The sequence below is a fragment of the Myotis brandtii genome, unplaced genomic scaffold, assembly GCF_000412655.1.
Source record: "Myotis brandtii unplaced genomic scaffold, ASM41265v1 scaffold1260, whole genome shotgun sequence".
Classification (NCBI taxonomy): domain Eukaryota; kingdom Metazoa; phylum Chordata; class Mammalia; order Chiroptera; family Vespertilionidae; genus Myotis; species Myotis brandtii.
Window position 1 is genome coordinate 79,571 of NW_005354426.1, and position 7,090 is coordinate 86,660.

The following is a 7,090-nucleotide window of genomic DNA, read 5'->3' on the forward strand; positions in this document are numbered from 1 at the left end:
CCCACCATGTCTCCTAAGCCTGCTCCCCGCACCCAACAGCCCTTCAGAGACGTGGGTTCCGGCCAGCCAGGCTTCACTGTGCAGCCAGCCAGCCCCAGTTCTCCTGCGGGTCAGTAAGGGGCCTGCACCTGGAGAACCCAGGTGTGGTCAGGGTAGGGGCACGGGAGGTGCCAGGGCACGTAGGGCACCAGGTCGGGGTAAGACATATTGAAGGAGGTGTTACATGGCATACAAAGTGCTTTGCATTTTGTCCTAGAAGCAACGGGGAGCAGAAGAAATGTTTAACCTGGAAAGGATCCTAATAGCGTGGGCCTCGAAAGTGTGGGAAGGCTGCAGCCTCAGGAGCAGAAGGGTCCAAACTCCTCTTTTCTACACACGGGACAGCACAACTGCCCACTGACATGGGTGCAGCGCTGGCACCCCAAGACTAGCTCCACGCACTGTTTGCAAAACAGGAGAGGAGCAGCACAGGGGTGTGAACAACTACACACACACACACACACATGCACACACACACACACATGCACAGCAGGACAGTGCAGTACTCAGTGCACCCATGGCGGCCACAGGCCCCCCTTCCTCCCAAGCAGCCTGCGAGGACAGGCACAGGACATGGCGATGTGACACAGGCCCAAGGGACACAGCAGGGTTTTGCCCAGAGGATGGAAGAAACACGGAAGGTCCACTGATGCCCGAGGCACCGGGCGTGCTGGGGGAGGTGGCAAGTGCGGCCAGCCGGCCACATCCAGCCCGAGCTGCTGTTTGTGCAGCTTGCAAGCCACACGTGGCTTTTTATACCTTTTTAAGGGATTGTAAGAAAACAAAAACCAACAACACAAGCAAGATATGCAACAGAGACCATACATGGCCTTGCAAAGCCTAAAATACTTTCTTTCCAGCTCTTCAAGAGTTTGCTGTCTTCTTAGCAGATAAACTCAGCTGGAGTCCAGCCCACCCCCATGCCCACTCCACTCCTTTCCGCTCTCAAAGTGGGTGGGGACCGAGTGAGGAGCGGAGGCTCAGCTCCAGCCTCCAGCCTCCAGCCCACAGCACGGCCGCCTCTCTCCTGTTCTCCAGCCGCGATGTGTTGAAATCGGTGCTTCTGTGCACCTCTAGTCTAGGGCGTGTTAGTTAGCCTTCCCTCACCCCACCCCTTTCATAAGGGGGGTGACTGCAGCGGCTGGCCTGGCCTGGGGCTCCTCGGCAGGTCGGCTAGTCTCAGGGAGGAGCACTAACTGAGCACCTTGGCCCAGCACTTGTCACATTCTCGCTCATTTAACCTCCACACCCCTAAGAGGCTCAAGTAATTAGCTTTTGCCCGAGTCAGGGAAACTGAGGCATGGAGGGGTGAAGTGACGTGTCCGTGGCGGCAGGTCACGAAAACATGGCACGTCCCATCCGACGCCCCCTTAGCTTCTCACAGGCTGTGCTGCCTCACAGGTGAGGGCCCTGTTGCTGGGAAAAGGGACGGTTTCCTTACGCTCCTCGATGTGCTAATAACAGGAAGAAATGAGCACAAAACCACCTGCTCTCAGCCTCCATTCACAAACACGGACTGAGCAGTCGGCTGAGACACAGGATGGGCTGTGACACTGAGGCCCGAAGAGCTGCTGGTTACTCCTGACAGCAACAGCCACTCTGCGGCCCTGACCTCCCACACCATCACCTTCACTCACCGCACGGCTCCGGCGACCGGGCAGGTGCCTGCTCACAGACAGCTGTCAGTCCTGGGGAGAAGACAGTCAGAAACAGGGGTGCAAAGTCCAGCGGGCCCCTTAGCTGGCTGTCTTCCACAATGGAGCCAGGAACCCCAACTTTCCTAGTCAGACTATCTGACATGGGGGGTGGTCTTGTCCTGTGATGGGCCAATGAGTGTTGCCTTGAAGTGTGCTGAGAGGTTTCGGGAAACTTCCTTGCTATCTCGATGAGAGATGAGTGCATTTCGGCCACACTTCCTTCACCTTTTGCCTTGAATGAAGATTCAAGACTTGGGGTTGCAGGAGTCACTTTGCAGCCATGACAGTCCCGTCCCCCCCCCCACCCCCGTCCCCCATGTCAGCGAACGGCTGTACCGATGCCAGTACTCACCTCCTGCCAGCTCACTGTGAGCAAACAGCCCTCGGAGACTGGGTTTGCAATCTAACAGATCAAACAAGCCAGGGAGTTATAAACCAGGAGAGCCCAGAAGCCGGAAACATTTAGAGAGGACAAGGTTCCTCACAACTGGGAACGGACAGGACTGTGCGAGGTGTGGCAGCTACTTGCTGCGGACTCCATCCGGAGCTTGGTAACCGCGCCCTGGCTGTGCTCAGGGTTCTGTGTCCCGTCCGGAGAGGAGCCCCCACGGGGACAAGACCATGACAGCAGTGCCATTCCGACCAGATACCATCCCAGACATCTAGGGCCAGCGTGGCTGCCGGACCCAGTTCTCTCCAATGAGACAGCAGGGGACTTTGCTGGAAGGTTCCGGGGGAAATTTCCTCCCGTGATAAAAGGGAAATCCCGCTCCCTTCCTTCCTGCCTTGAGTGCGGTTGTGTGAAGACACGGGCTTGGAGCCTCAGTAGCAGCCTTGCGATCAAGAAGGAAAGCCCTGGGACCAGCAGAGCCGCTGTCCTCGGTGAGCTCCAAACGCCTTCAGGTGGGGCGGCCGCCGTCACTCACCCCATCGCGGGACACGCTGCCGCTCCTTCTCAGTTCTCAGCTGACGGGGGGCTGTCTGCAGGACGGGGTGCTGGGGCCCCATGTGCACATGCGGACACAGGAAGGAGAGGAGGCAGTTACAGAAAAGGACCCATCAGCAGCCGGTGCGCGGAGCTGGGAAAGGTGGGGTGTATGGAGCTGGGAAAGGGGGGTGTGTGGAGCCGGGAAAGGTGGGGTGTATGGAGCCGGGAAAGGTGGGGTGCATGGAGCCAGGAAAGGTGGGGTGTGTGGAGCCGGGAAAGGTGGGGTGTATGGAGCCGGGAAAGGTGGGGTGCATGGAGCCAGGAAAGGTGGGGTGTGTGGAGCCGGGAAAGGTGGGGTGTATGGAGCCGGGAAAGGTGGGGTGCATGGAGCCAGGAAAGGTGGGGTGTGTGGAGCCGGGAAAGGTGGGGTGTATGGAGCCGGGAAAGGTGGGGTGCATGGAGCCAGGAAAGGTGGGGTGTGTGGAGCCGGGAAAGGTGGGGTGTATGGAGCCGGGAAAGGTGGGGTGCATGGAGCCAGGAAAGGTGGGGTGTGTGGAGCCGGGAAAGGTGGGGTGTATGGAGCCGGGAAAGGTGGGGTGCATGGAGCCAGGAAAGGTGGGGTGCGTGGAGAAGGTGGGGTGTATGGAGCTGGGAAAGGTGGGGTGTATGGAGCCGGGAAAGGTGGGGTGTGTGGAGAAGGTGGGGTGCATGGAGCCGGAAAAGGTGGGGTGTGTGGAGAAGGTGGGGTGCATGGAGCCAGAAAAGGTGGGGTGTGTGGAGCCGGGAAAGGTGGGGTGTATGGAGCCGGGAAAGGTGGGGTGCATGGAGCCAGGAAAGGTGGGGTGTGTGACGGAGAAGAGCAGTTGGCTTAACCAGGATTGCTTTTATTACAGGTGCCCATCCATCTGTGGACAGAACCAATGGTGGGCGTTGGGAGGGCAGAGGTGGTGAGGGGAACCAGGGCCCAGGCTGCTCTGTGGAGGCTGAGGAAGAGGGAAGAACACAACTGCAGCCGCTTCTCAGGATGTCGCTTCGGCCGCCCGGGCCGCCAGCCCTCTCCCCTCTCCAGGGCTGCGACCCAGAGGATCGGCACTGAGTTCCCCGCCAGACCCGCCGGGCCCGTGAGTCAGCCGGTCCTCACAGCCGCCCAGACCGGAGGAGCCCGCGTGTCCTGGGGGGACGCTGTGGCCTGTCCACACACGGGACTGTCCCAACCGCAGAGGAGCTGCCGGTGCGCGGGGCGGCCTGCAGGAGAAGCCAGACCTCCGGCTGCTCGAGGGGACATTCGGGAACACGCTCAGCCAGAGGGAAGAAGACAGCCGGGTGGGGGCTGAGGTTCTGAATAGCCACTGTGGTGGTCACATGACTGTGTGAGTTTAACAGCCAGGACACAAAGCGGAGAGTTTGACTCCAGATGATGTGTATCCAAGATGCCTGACTTTTAGATAAGGGGCCCCTGGGGTGGCGGCCTTCCTGAGGGCGGTGGCTGAGCCCTGGTGGCTGAGGCTGCTGTCATGGCTGAGAAGGGGCTGGGATGGGGGATGGGGCAGGGGGAGGGGGCTTGCTACGCCAGACAAGCCTGGTCCCTGGCGCTGGGAGGGACAGATCCTGGAGGTCCCCATGTCTTCGGGGTCACTGCGAGACAGCCTCAGCCAGGATGTGCATCCCGGCTCCGGGGGCGCTGAGCGGAGCCGGTTCCTTTACCACCGTCTCCGAGGGCTTGGCGAGCGCCTGCCTGAGCAAGCTCCTTGGCCGGGCCAGGACCAAGGGACAGGGACAAGCGAAGACCCCAAATTAGAAGGCGGGTCTCTGAGCCCTGCAGCCCTGTCCATCAGCATGTCTGTGGGCGCAAGCAGTGCACACAGCACCCACTATTTGTTATGGGGGGAGGGCTCTTTGAAACTTGGCATTAGACGGCCTCTTGGCTTTATTCCTCCCCAACTCTCTCCTCTCCTACAGACCAGGGACAAAGAATGACTTGGTCTCTCCAGAACAAAAGGCCAGAGCCCCTCCAGACATGGTTTCTTTATCCAGAATTCCCATCCTGTATTTCCTACCAGGAATCTGTAGGCCAAGCCCCCCACGGTGGAGCCTTCCCCAGCTTCCCAAAGGAATGCGGCTCCGAGAGCCTGCTCCCTGGGGGGACTGTCCTGCCTGGGGCTGCTGTGTGCTCCCAGGGCCACCTGCCTCTTTATTGGTGAGCCACCGCATGTCTTGTGTCCCTAAGGCCAGGGGACTGGAAGGTGCCTGAGTGAGGGCTGAATAAATGACGCCAGAGGAAATGAATTTAGATGATCCTCTATTTAATTCAAAGTTCTGCTCTGTGGTTGGGACCCAGTGCTTCCTGAAGTACCACTTCTCATTTGCCTGAGGTTGATTTTACACACAGGGCCTCTTCACGACTCACAGTCCTGGGCGGCGGCCAGGAGGTGCTGTCTGTTAGAATTCCCCTGGCGATGACTTCGGGGACACCCGCCGGAGGTGCCGTGTGGGGAGGTGACAGGCAGAAACCTTTCTGAGGCCCTTTAATTAAATTGAGATTTCTGTGCCTTCAAATTAGTTTGTGAACGCTGGTTGTCAACATTTTTAATTGCTGAAAAAATAATAATGCAGCTAGAATGGCTAAATCTCCTCTGAAACCTTTAAACATGGAAAGCAGCAAGACAAACATCTGGTAATAGAGGTTGTGCTCTGAGTGGGCAGTGGCCCAAACGTTCATGCATTAGTCAGAGTCTAGAAAAATAGTGTTTCGCTTTTCACAGAACTGGAGAGGAAATGTAAGGCAAAAAGCAGGTTTTTCTAAACTCAGCCCTTCAGAAATTCTCAAGGAGAGCCTTTTAAATAAGACATAAATTGCAATTCATTGAAAGATAGTTTAGATTATAAAAACAAAGCTCCTACTGTAAAAATATTACAACTCAGAGGTTCTCTGAAGATGCAGAGTCAACAAACACCAGAGCCCAGTTATGAGCTAGCCAGTTATTTTAACTTAAAAATAGCACAGCTAATATGTGGGCGCCTTGTGTTATGAAAATCCAAGTCATAAGTTACAACTCTAGTCCCCCTTGACCATAAGGGCCCATGTCAACCCCCTCCCCAGAGAAAACCACTGTGACCATTTTTAACATTCCTTCTTCCAAAACATTTTTTCTTCATTTGCAAATATAGTTTACTTTCTTTAACAGTGTTATTGAGTAAAATTAACATACAATATTTATTCATTCTTATTGATTGATGAGAGAGAGAGAGAGAGACACTGATTTGTTGTCCCACTTTTTTATGCATTCATCGGTTGATTCTTGTATGTGCCCTGTTTTGGGATTGAACCTGCAACCTTGGCGTATTGGGATAACACTCTAACCAACCGAGCTGCCTGGCCAGGGCTAACATACAACACTGAAGGTGTACACTTTGCTAAGTTCTGATGTATAGACACCCATGCAACCAATACCACCATTAAACAGTGACAGTGGCCACTCCCAAAGTCTCCTCCAGGCCCTTCGGGCTGCCTCCACTGCCAGGCCACCGCACATCCGCTCTCTGTCACTACAGATGACTTTGCATTTTGTAGAGTTTTTTATAAATGGAATCATACAGTCTGTACGATTTTTTGGCCTGGCTTTTCCACTCAGCACCATTAGGCTGAGATTCATTCCTGCTGTTGCTAACTGTATCAAAAGTTCACCATTTTATTGCTGCACAGCCTTCCACATTTGCACGTACTCCTATTTAGTTATCCATTTACCTGTTCCTGGGCTTTGGGTTTCCAGTTTTGGGCTATTCCAAATAGAGCTGCTAGGAACACTCGTGTATAAATCTCGGCAGGGCCATATACCTTCTTTATCTTAAATGCCTACGAGTGGAATGGCCGGATCAGGTGGTAGGCGTCTGTTAAACTTTTGAAGGTATTGCCAAACTGTTTTCCAGCTGGTCCCCTTTGCATCCCCACCAGCAGAGTATGAGCGCTCCTGTTTCTTTGCATCCTCAGCAACTTTTGGTCCAGTCAATCTTTTTCATCTTACCATTTTAAAAGGTGTCCAGTGATACCTTATTGTACTTTTCATTGCATTAGTGACTAATAATGCTTAGCATCTTTTCATGTGCTTGCTGGTCAACTCTGTATCTCTGGTGCTGTATCAAATATTTTGCATTTTTAAAAGTGTGGGCTCTTTTTCTTTTTTCTTATTGTTACATGTATATTTGAGAGACTTCCTATAGTCTGCATACAAGTCCTTCATCAGATACACGCTTTGCAAAGATTCCCTCCTACTCTGTGGCTGCCTTAATTTTCCTTTTCTTTTTCTTTTTTTTAAAATAAATCTTTATTGCTCAGATTATTACAGTTGTTCCCCCCCTTTCCCCCCCCATAGCTCCCCTCCACCCAGTTCCCACCCCACCCTCTGCCCTTACCCCCCCACTGTCCTCA